The following is a 12,085-nucleotide window of genomic DNA, read 5'->3' on the forward strand; positions in this document are numbered from 1 at the left end:
GTGTCAAAATAACAGATGCACCACCGATAATAATAGCACTTACAGAAAAGAAAGATATTGATTTTAGATCTCCTTTACCCCAAATGTGGATGCCCTACATCCTTTCACTACTGAGTAATGACACATATGGGTCTCTGATCCAGATCCTTGTGTCAAGTTTTTACCATCGACATATCAACTTCACACAATTGGTAAAGTTCATAAATAGGACTCCTTAGTGTAAACCCCAACATTGCTTACTACTGTAAGTACATCAAATGCATGAAATCAATATTCAGAGTCAGCTGCAAGACTGTGACAGTTTGAAGCAGACACAGCACAATCTATATTTTTCCCTGAGATGTAACAGTTTGTATAAACTTCCCCTTTTGATGTATCCTTATAGCCCAGATGAAATCGATGCTTCATCTCATCCATGGCTGGCTATCAATATCCGATAGATAGATAGATAGATAGATAGATAGATAGATAGATAGATAGATAGATAGATAGATAGATGGAGATATAGAGAGATATAGATATACTGATATATTTGTATATGTGTGTGAGTGTGTGTTTGTGTGTGTATTTATTTATTTATTTTTTCTGTAACTGTTATGTATCATGCTGTCAAGTTAGAGCCAGGAGGCCTCTTTCTGGGACACGCTGTGAAATCCAGGCTATTGGAACCTGCTGCATAAAGTCTGCTCATGTTGAGGAAAACCAGACACCAGAACAAGTCAGAAGTCCAGGTGTCATTCTACCATGTCTACAATATCCTGAATTACTAAAAGTAATAGTCTAACATAGACTGAAAATTTAAAAATGAGATCCTGATATTTTTAATTGCAAATTTGAAATTAAATATTGGTTCCAAATTTTAATTATCAATCAATCAATCAATCAACCAACCAATCAATCAATCAATCAATCAATCAATCAATCAATCAATCAATCAATCAATCAATCAATCAATCAATCAATCAATCAACCAATCAATCAATCAATCAATCAATCAATCAATCTTTATTTGTATAGCACCAAATCACAACAAACATTATCTCAAGACACTTTACAAAAACATTCACAGGTCTAGAACCATAAATGTTAATAAAATTTATGATCATTACAGTTGAAACTGTTATGTTGGGAATGGATTTAGCACAACTAACTTAGAGACCAGAATCTCGAATCCTCTTATTCATGAGTATCTCTAAAGGCTAGACCAGGGGTAGGCAACCTAGGGCACTGGTGCCATAGCTGGCTCGTGAGGCTACTTATGTTGACACGCAGAGAAAAAGATATTATAGGTATTACGCACACTAAAAATGTTTTAACATAAAAATAATTGAACGAATAACATGAAATAAATTTTAATCATGAAGTTAGAAATGCGTGCACGTGCCTTGCAAAAGTGTCACTACAAATCTCTTGGGAGGTCAGTGTGTTAGCTTATAACCGCAACCATTTAGCGGTGCCATCAAGGCAAACAAATCAAGTTCAAGTCATTCTTTCCAACAAAGTTGGGCAAGGGAGAGTGGATTCATTGCTAGGGATGGCCGGCGATTGAGTGATATGCACCTTTTTTCTGTGAAAGTGTGGTATGTCAGAACATCAAGTGCGCAGTGTCTTTTTGAGACCAAAAACAGCGTTGGCAAAGTACAGGAAACAATGCAACACATCCAAAACTTTCTGGACTGTTAAAAACCAGGCAATGAAAGGAAGTTATACCATTTCTCGCATCCCCAAGCATGGAAAACCATTCATAGATACTTTACTATTCACAGTTGATGATTTTATGAAAAAAGTAAGCATTGGTTCTTTGGGCATGAGTGTATTTTAAAGTGGCTTGAGCCATGGAAAAGGTTGCCTACCCCTGGGCTAGATAGTCATCCGAAAACAAACAACTAGCCCTTCAATAGGCGCTTGTCTTAAGCACTCTTCATTATCTGACCCTTATATTTTGAAAATAAACCGTGAGTCATAACCATTTCCTTTCGCAATAAGACAAAAATGGAGCAATGTCTGGGAGCTGGTTCAGACAGGAAACGCACACAGAATTGTTTTCATATTCACCATGCTTTATTCTCATTATCACCTGCAAAGTATCCTCCCCAGCAGCTCCTCTGCGTCTTCTGTGGCCTTGCAAACCAAGGTGGCCCAAAAACGTTGTTTCCCATACTTAGTAATTGTTTTTATTTCTGTCAAACAAGAGCCAAGGCCAGTGGCTTGTATCTGTGATTTATCTACTTGTGTTGCGGCAAACAGCGAGCTAACCATCACACTAAACTGTAACTGGGTTGCTTTTGGCTTATAACCTGTTGACAGAGTAGGCTCTACACCAGCTCAGCATTGTGAACCCAAAGGATATCTAGCACCAGAAAAAATTAAAGACACCAATGCTCTGCTGCCCCTTCTGACCCTGCCACCCTGACAACTGGGATCAACTGCGGGTGCATGGTTTTGCATCAAACACACCTACATTGGACAGTAAGTCAATTAGTCAGTCAGTCCCATCTCAAACTCAATCAATAAACAAACCATAACATGGGATCTACCCATCATACACAAAGATATAACATGGATAACATTTAATGATAGGGAGCACTCACTCAAAGTCTATGAAGGTAGTCTGTTCTCAACCTCAGCTTTGCCACTGCTGTCTTGCAGCAATGATGCGCTCAAACTTGCAGCCCCACCACTTCTCCAATACCCACCAATGGGCTTTGACTATACCAGCTCTAAGATATACAGATAGTTACATATAGATATAGAGTTCTGTACAATCTGCGTGCGGTGAGGAAGCCTAAATGTCAAACATAATGTTATGCTGCTAAGATAAAGTTTTGATCAACACAACTTGAGCTAACTCTCTGAACTGAATTCATTTTTTGTCAGCGAATTCACAACATCAGGTCACAGGCAGTACTTTTATTGCAGTCCCCCTCTCATTCACTGCTAGTTTCTTTGTTCAAATTCAAAAACATTTTGCTCAACCAGTATTGGAAACACTGGAAAGTTACCATTCCTGTGGATGATACATTTATCTGCCCCATGCTGGAGTCATAAGTATCTTTCCATCGAGGTGGCCCATGACATTCAAGCAAAAGGTCACCTAGCAGAACGTGGCTCTCACTCAAAGAACTGATCTTTTGTGGAGCAGCTGTTCACATGGGGAGTAAATGGACAAAGACACTCCAGCTCCCAGGGATTTGATATGCTTTTCTTAAACTTTTCTTGTACTTTTTGAATTCTCAGCTCTTCTTGATACAGTTTTAGCTTCACAGATATGTTTTTTGCAAGATAACAACAACCACCACCAAGAGCATCTGCTTTATTGAAAAGGTTTGGGCCAAAACATGACCATACCTATAATTCAACAAATGTCTCCTGAGTGCCCTCTGCAGCTGGCTAACATTTATGCTAATCATTACTGCAGTTAAATACATGTTGTATAATCAAACATCACAGTGATGTTATGAGTAAACATTGAGCTCACAATGTTTCTTCTTTTTAACAGAAACTTATCTGTGAAAGTAAACCTATGGCCCTGTTACCTGTGAGGTACCACTCAGATGAGATGGCTGTCATTTTTTTTAATATGAAGAATGTATTATTCATTAACTTCCTCTCCCTGCTTTTGTTTTCTTCTCTTTATTTATTTATTTTTATTATTATCATTATTATTTTTGCAAACAGTTTTTTCATCTGACTGAATGGAAACTAAGGACCCGTTTTTATGAAGACAAGATCGTGTTCTTAGAGTTTGACCCCCAAACTGACTTCCCCATTAAATGAAGAACAATTGATCTTAATATTTTATACATGTACACCTCTTGACCTTTTCTGATAAATTGTAAGTTCCTTTGATGTTTGTAAATGATAGTTAAGGATTTTGGTAAACCTTCTGAAAGAAAACAAAAAACAAAAAAACAAAAACAGGACAGCAGCATCTCAAACAGTCAACACACTGCCTACATCTGAATACACTTATAGAAAGAGATTTAGGGCAAAGACAGCAAGTGTTTCTTTGAGAATTGTTCACATTTTCTCCAAATACTTTTCTCTCCTCTGTTTCTTATATTTAAAAGCCTGCCATTAACTCCCACCAAGTGGTTACTTAGAATTATAGAAATCTCTCAATAATATTGTAAATCCTATTTCTCAGAAAAGCGATCTAGTTAGGCACGCATGTTCCTGATCTCGCCTTGTAAAGTGTGTGAAGGACGAGGAGCTGGAACAGGTGGCCCACACTGGATGACTGACAGCAGGCAAGAGTCACAATGGCAACCTGTAATTATCAGCAAACCCCCTTCATTAAAGAGAGGATGCAGAATGTAAGAGAAAGAGATTGGGTTGGTTGTGTGTCTGAAAAAGAAACAACAACAACAAAAACACTTTCTTTTTAAGTTTTGGGCTGAATCTGTCGTTAAATGTAAACTAGACTTACACTTGACTAGTGCCTTGTTTCTGCAGAACTAGAGAGAGATTACATGCGAGTGGGAGAGAAAGAGAGAAAAGAGAAAGAGAACTTTGGTGATAATGATAGTGGTAGTGACAGAAGCAGACAGAGGGGTCGAAACAGGTGAGCCTGTGAGTAAGAGAGAAATAGAGTGTTGGGTGATCTGTGTCTCTAGCAAGACAGTCTCAATGATACTGTATACCACAGTGTGCTCTACAATCCTCTGTTCCTGTTGAGTCCTGGTTGAGTGAATATAATTCAAAGCTAAATTGAAAGTGGTTTAAACACTGAATAAACCTTGGTCCTGTTTAAACGTTTCACAGAATCTTCTTCAGCCCTTATTTCTTCTTTATTTACCAAGTCTGCGTAACGATCAAAAACATTCCCAGTGCAAAATAAATGGAAATGGACCAAAATATGCATTTTGCTGTTCATGATAGTTATGAAAGTTATGATCTCTGCTGGCTGCTGTTTTTCCCCCTGTGACTCGATGACAGTGTGGCACCACCCGAGCAGAGGAAGTTTGGCACATCTACAAGGTATGTGCCGATTGGACTGTCATGAGATCGGCAGGTTTTGATTAATCATCTCACTGTTTCAGCATATTTTCATATCAACAATTGCAGAATAAACCAATTCATTTGTATTTAAACATCTTTGAATCATTTCTTTACACTTTACAACCAAGACAAGATGGGTGAAGTTTTACCATCACGGCTATACGCGTAAATACAACAAGCTGCATCTGCGTTGAAGGGCATTGAAGGAGACTGCCGAAGCAATGTTCACACCTCTAGCAGAGCTCCAGATGGGGGCTGGGACCTGGCTGACAGCACAGGAGCACAGGGGGTTGCTAAAAAGTTGAACAACTCATGCTGAAACCACACCACACCACACCACACCACAACACACACATCACCAACTCCTGCATCAACACAACCACACAGTAAACCAACAGAAGCCACAGTTTACTAAATCATCAGCTTTTTTAACCCAAACAAATTTTCTTTGTACATGTTACTTTTTTTTAAATGTATCATTTTCTTGGTGCAGCTTGTCTGGTGAGCTGGTAAATGAAATTCTGTCCAGACTAAGATTATTTTTTTTCCTCTGCCACTTTTGTCTTTTCCTAAAATGAATCAAAATATTCTTTCAACTTCTTTCCAGAGTATATCTGAACTAAACCAGGTGTAGAAGACCTTGGGTAGAACCAGACTCATGTCAAACAGAAATCCACCTGGACTGTGTTCAGGCTCGAGAGAGATGCAGAAAGAGATTCCTTTGATTCCCACTAAAACTCTTGACTGATAAATAATGTCTTATTGTTCAAAAGCTTATGGAGCAGCATTTCTCTAAGTGTATCTGCACATTTTTGTCATTCATGAAAATTCTATGTCATTACTTATTAAATATTAATCATCAATTTGTTATCAGTATGTTGAACAGTTTTATTTTGGTTGATCATCAGTAAGGTATTTATATAAATGATCAGTTTTTTACACAAATGTAAACCAGGGTGAAAGACGACTCTTAAAGCCTTCATTGCCCCCTCTCTTAATGTTTCCTCTTCATCCTCAGACAATCTTTCATTAAAGCTGTGTTTTGGCTGGCTGCTGGCTTCTTCAGCAGAAGTTCCAGTGACTTAACACATAACCGGCTTACATTGTTGAAATAAAAGTAATCATGGTTTAGATTTCCTCTCTAATCCTTCCCCAAGGTGCTAAAGTTGAGAACCTGCAGAAACAGGTAAAGGAGATGCATGTGTGATTTATGCAAAATAACTTGCAGGCACATTATAATGGTGCATTAAAGGCTCAAAGTGAGCCTGTGTAAAATAAATCTGTCAAAGACCAGAGCCCGTATGCACATCCAGTCATTACACGATCAGGACCATTGTGAAACAGCCCATTTGTACCATAGGGTTAGCCATATGCATGACTGCAAATAATTGGCCCGTTAACGAATTGCACTATGAAAGCGAGGCAGGTACAGAACGTCATAGTAGGGGGGAACCTCCTGGAAAAGCAGTTAAGGCATGACGGAGAGAGGCCCCCACACGAAAGTTCCTGATAAATTTGTCATAAAAATGTCCAAACCCCAAGAACCTTTGAACCTTTTTAATGGATGTGGAGTAGGCTAATCTACTCCAGTCTTTACCTTTTTGGGGTTATTTTTAACTTCCCCTTTGCAATCACAAAACCCAGGAAGGTACTGGAGACTGGGGAACCTCACAGTTTAAAAAAAAAGGAAAAAAATAATCAAGGACAGGATGTTTTTGCTGTCCATAAACATCTTGAACACTATCTGTTTAGATATTGACACTGTTTAAATAAAATAGTATCAGTATCAGGTTTAAGTGTCCATGTGATACGTGTAGTTTACTGTGGACAGTGAAGCTCTTTGGAAACCATAGACACTGATGTGAGGTTTATGGCCTGCCGTGCTGTGGGACTTTCATTGCCCTTGTGTACAGTAATTCTTGAAAAATATTTTTTTATTATATTTATTTGTTTTTGTCTGTTATTCTATACTAATGATTGAAGTTGCTGACTTTTGGAAGGCAGTCCTGAAGGAAACATTGGCTCTTAAATCAGTCGAAACAATGGCTCCTCTGGTGTCTGGTATTTTTTTTTTTCTTTTTACCTTTTTTTAAACTGTTAGACAGGTTCAATATAAGAGACCTACAGCCCCAGTTGGAAAAGACTCTTGTTATATTTTTTTTTTTTGGTGTCTGACAGCCTGTCTGTGCACAATATTTTTGCATCACTCACACAGATGCTTCATCAAACAGATGCTTCACATTTGAAAACTGTGTATTAGGTGAATCAGATCTTTTTGCCGTTGTGGTGGTGATTTGCCAACAGTGCGTATTTGAGGATGCTCTCAATGGAGCGGTGCTTGATGAATAATTTGTTTCTTCTTGAGGATCCTTGGAAACGATGTCTCCACTGTGCTTTCTTCACCAAGGTAGCACAGAGTAACACTCCAGATAATGTCTTCTTTTATTTGAGCACCTGAAACAAAAGCCACAACCCTTTCATCATGTTTGTATGGAGCACTATGAGGACACCCTTGGCAGAGGAACATTTGTGTTGGATCGTCACCAGTTCTCAACACAAATTTACTAGAGGTGGGAGAAAAAAATCAAAATACAATATATCAGGAATTTTTGTTTAACAATATCAAAATCTGGATTCCTTTACAAAAAAAAAAAAAAAAAGTTCAAATTTTAATTCTTCATTTCAGTCTTTGTTTATAAACTGAATTTAAAAAAGTTACCACTTTTCTCCAGCAGAGGGTGAAACGTTTCTCTCTGACTCACTTGATGAGCATTTTATGGAAAAAATTGATATAGTTTGTAGACATTATGATCATTTAACTTTTTCAAATGGTCTGATGTTGAAAAAGTGAACTAAAGAATCGCAATTTTAATTAAATTGGTACCCCAAAAATTGTAATAGAATCGAAACCAGAGAGTAGAACATCGTCCCAGCCCTAAAATTAGCTCTTTTCAGGGCATCATGCTGAAAAATGTCTAAATATTACTTTACCTTCAATATAATCAAATCTGATGGACTATAAATAATTCAAACACACACACACACACACACACACACACACACACACACACACACACACACACACACACACACAGTTTTTATAAATAATGGAATAAGCTATAGAGATGTATATGTTTAACCAGGTTGTAAACATCTTATGCCCTGAAATAGAATTTGAACACAAGTCCAGGGGATTCTTTGGTTTTTGCAGCAGCTGCATTTTGTTACTCTTTGCTTCTGACTTTGTTTCATTTTTAAGAACTCCAGTTTGCTGCTCAGAAGACTTGGTTCCCAGACTCCTTTTGGCCGTCTGTCTTATTGACTGCAGACCACCTTTACATCCACTGCCCAGTTTGTTGGCAGTACAGGATTTTATAATGGCCTTAACATGCATTTCATTGCTTTTCCTCAAGAGTTAGATAGCAACATGTATTTAAACAGAATAAGAATAAACAAAAGTGCCTTAAGTTAAAGAAAGCACGTTATCAATTTTACTGTGATGTGACTGTGATGTATCAGCAGCAGGATATCTGCTGTTTAAAATCAGGTTGCTCCTTGTTTGAAAGTCAAAGTATTATCTTTTACAGTGTCATTGAACCACTTACAGTTCCAGTGCTGTAATTACTGTACTAATTGTGGTCTATCTCTCTGAGAAACACAGGATCTCTCAAGGAAGTTTGAACAAGTAACAAATCACCTCCACACAATCAGACACACTATTACTTCCATCCATTTAATGGAAACACCAGCCAGATAAAAGTACACTGATGACAACAGAAGAGGGCAAAGTCTTTATAGTTTTGCACACCCCTGACATTGCATCTACCATACATATGTCTTCCACACCAAACACTGGTGAAGAAGTAATTTAAGACAAAGATTATTGGATCATTAGTTGATTGATATATAGTTTGAACATGTGCAACTTGTGCTTTTATGCACTCTGTACATGAAATAGGCAGAAAAAAATAAGAACAGTTTCTATCATTACAGTATTTACACAATTCCAGTTTCAGTAATATGTTCTATCTCCAAGATACATGACATGACTGTACATGGATAATATGTTATTCCCTATTTCTGCATAGTGCTTTCAATTCACATTGCAATACATCACATTGATTTACAACTCTGTATGAAAAGAACCATACATCAAAAATAATTTAAAAAGTAAACACTGGGAACATTTCCAGTCATTACAGTCAGGAAGAGAAGCCATCGAAGCTTAGCTAGCGCCTTGTAGATCAAAACACCATTTATATTTATAGTGACTGGCCTAGTGATTGCCATGCAGTAGTGTCAGAATTAAAGCCAGGCTCTGACTGGAAGATAGTCTGGGGTTTAAAAACGTGTGCCCATCTCATCGGTTATTACACCCAGAGAAACACATGAGGTTAGACAGGATAAGGATGAGCAGGCATAAGGAAGTAGACAAGCCAATCAAACATCACTTCTTTTCAGTCAACAACCATGTTGCATTATTGGATCTGATCTGATCTGATCTGATCGATAATTAAATACAATTTCATAGCAGCAATCTGTTATGTCTCAATAGCAGACTGTTGTTATGATGAACAGGATACGCAGGATGCCAAATATCTGGTAGACTATCTTGAAAACATCTCCTTAATTTGGTGTTGGTTTTTCAGGGGTAAGAAGAGATGTAAGATTAACAGCAGAGAAAAGTCAGACACAAAAACCAGAGGCCATGACAGAGAAATACAGTTTTATAGCAACAGCAGAATAAGCTGTTAGGCATTGGAAGAAGAAGAAGATTTGGCAATTTTTTCTTGGCACAACCCTCACACTCAGCTCTGCTGCTCATCCCACAAATACAGTGGGGAAAATAAGTATTGAATGCGTCAACATTTCTCTGATCATATTTCTTTCCAAAGTTGCAATTCAAGCAAAATTTCTACTAGACATTGGTATTAACTCAAATAATCCACACATGAACAGAAATCACAACGTTCAGGTCCATAAATAATGATTATGTAGAGTAAGGTGCAATAACACGGGAAAAGTATTGAACGATTGAAGTATTGAACACGCTAACTGAGACTCATCTAATACTTAGTGGAGAAGCCTTTGTTTGCAATGACAGCTTCCAGACGCTTCTTGTATGTTTTAACTAATGGCCCACACTGCTCAGGTGTGATTTTGGCGCATTCCTCTGCACAGATTGTCTTTAAATCTGGAATATTCTTTGGTGCCCTCTGGTGAACCCTTTTCTTTAGTTCTTTCTACAAATGTTCAATTGGATTTAAGTCAGGTGATTTACTAGGCCATTCTAACAGATTGATTTTCTTTTTTTGAAACTATTTGAGAGTCAACTCTGCCGTGTGCTTTGGATCGTTGTCCTGCTGGAAGGTCCAGCCACGTCTCATCTTCATCATCATGGTGGATGGCAGATTCAGATCAAGAATTTCCCCATACATGGCTCCATTCATTGCTCCGTCGATTATATGAAGTTTGCCAACACCATGAGATGAGAAACAACCCCATGCCATGATGCTTCCACCTCCAAACTTCACTGTTGGTGTACTGTTTTTTGGGTGATGTGCAGTGCCATTTCTCCTCCAAACATGGTATGTAGTACGACAGCCGAAAAGTTCAATTTTTGTCTCATCTGACCAGACAACATTCTCCCAGTATTCTACAGGCTTGTCAAGATGCTGTTTGGCAAACTTTAAACCAGCTTCAACATGACTTTTCTTGAGGAATGGAGTCTTGCAGGCTGAGCCTCCACAGAGGCCATGGCGGTGGAGTGCATTGCCTATTGTTTTCTCCGTAACAATTATACCTGCTGCCTCCAAGTCTTTCTAGAGCACTTTCAGGGTGGTCCTTGGCTCATTGAGTACTCTTTTGACTATCTTTCTGATTCCTGGTCAGAAATCTTGAAAGGAGCTCCTGTGCGTGGCTTGTTGATGGTAAGGTGGTGCTTCTTCCACTTGCGAATAATGTGCTGACTGGAATACTCAGGTGCTTTGATATAAGTCTGTAACCAGTTCCATTCTGATGCTGAGCAACAATCAGGTTGTGAATGTCTTCAGAGAGCGCTTTGCCTTTACCCATCATAAGGCGTGTCTTATTAAACTGCTTGGTGAAAAAACAACCTTTTTTATAGGACCATCAATCTGCTCTAACCCAGCTGATGTTGGTTTGCACTAATTGGAAGTTCAAGTAATAATTACTGACAGATTTCAGGTGGTATGGTGCATTTTCTTGCCAAAGGAAAAAGCCTTTCCATGGTGTGTTCAATACTTTTTTCTTGTGGTATCATATTTAATTCCACACAATCATAATTTATGGACTTGAATGTCATGATTTCTTTTCATGTGTGGATTATTTGAGTTAATACCAACGTCTGGTAGAAATTTTGTTTGAATTGCAGCTTTGGAAATAAATGTAATGCGAAAAAAGTTGACACGTTCCATACTTATTTTCCCCACTGTACATGTTTCTCACAAATGTGGCACCATTTGAAAAGGGAATAAACAGGCTTTCTAATGGTATGAGATTTTTTGCCAAGAAGTGTTGGTACAATAAAGAAATGTTCAACCAAACACAAATTTCCTTAATTTTTGTGCTATGTTTATATTGTATTGTAGATGGCAGTCTGTACACTACCTCAAAATGCTCAAGGCTGTGTCCTTTTTTTCCTGAATAGCCAAACTTATATTTAGAAGGTGTCGGTTACCGACAGGGGTTTTATTGATTGTGCTTTAATCTACTTTTACAGTATCTCCTGGTATACCTGGGGCTCAGGGTCAGCCATTTTTTTTAACCTAAACTTTGTACTCAATGTATTTCTATTGGCTGCTTTATACATGTCTCTGGTTTCTTTGGCACAGCTTTTTGCCCTCACTTGCTGAAGTATAAAAACACACAGACGTTGTTACATCAGGCGCCGTAGTTGTGCTGTTAGGAAGAATAATGCAGTATCATGTTACTGGACAGGCAACAGAAACTGGATGAATAGGTGCATTTATAATCCATTGGTGAGGTTGTTTAGCAGCATTTCTTGGTAACCATTTCCTGAACACAAGTAAAACACCCACATAAAATATAAAAATCTATAAGG

The 12,085-nt window shown here is 38.1% G+C and overlaps 1 long non-coding RNA gene across 1 annotated transcript in view; it reads left to right on the plus strand.

The window, feature by feature from the left end:
• Positions 1 to 12,085, plus strand: part of LOC141807524 (uncharacterized) — a 52,578-nt gene that overhangs the window by 29,801 nt on the left and 10,692 nt on the right. The gene's annotated exons all lie outside the window — the stretch shown is intronic.

Source organism: Halichoeres trimaculatus, unplaced genomic scaffold, assembly GCF_033239565.1.
Source record: "Halichoeres trimaculatus isolate MK-OKI-2021-1 unplaced genomic scaffold, fHalTri1.1 fHalTri1_scaffold_18, whole genome shotgun sequence".
In the NCBI taxonomy this organism is placed as follows: Eukaryota; Metazoa; Chordata; class Actinopteri; order Labriformes; family Labridae; genus Halichoeres; species Halichoeres trimaculatus.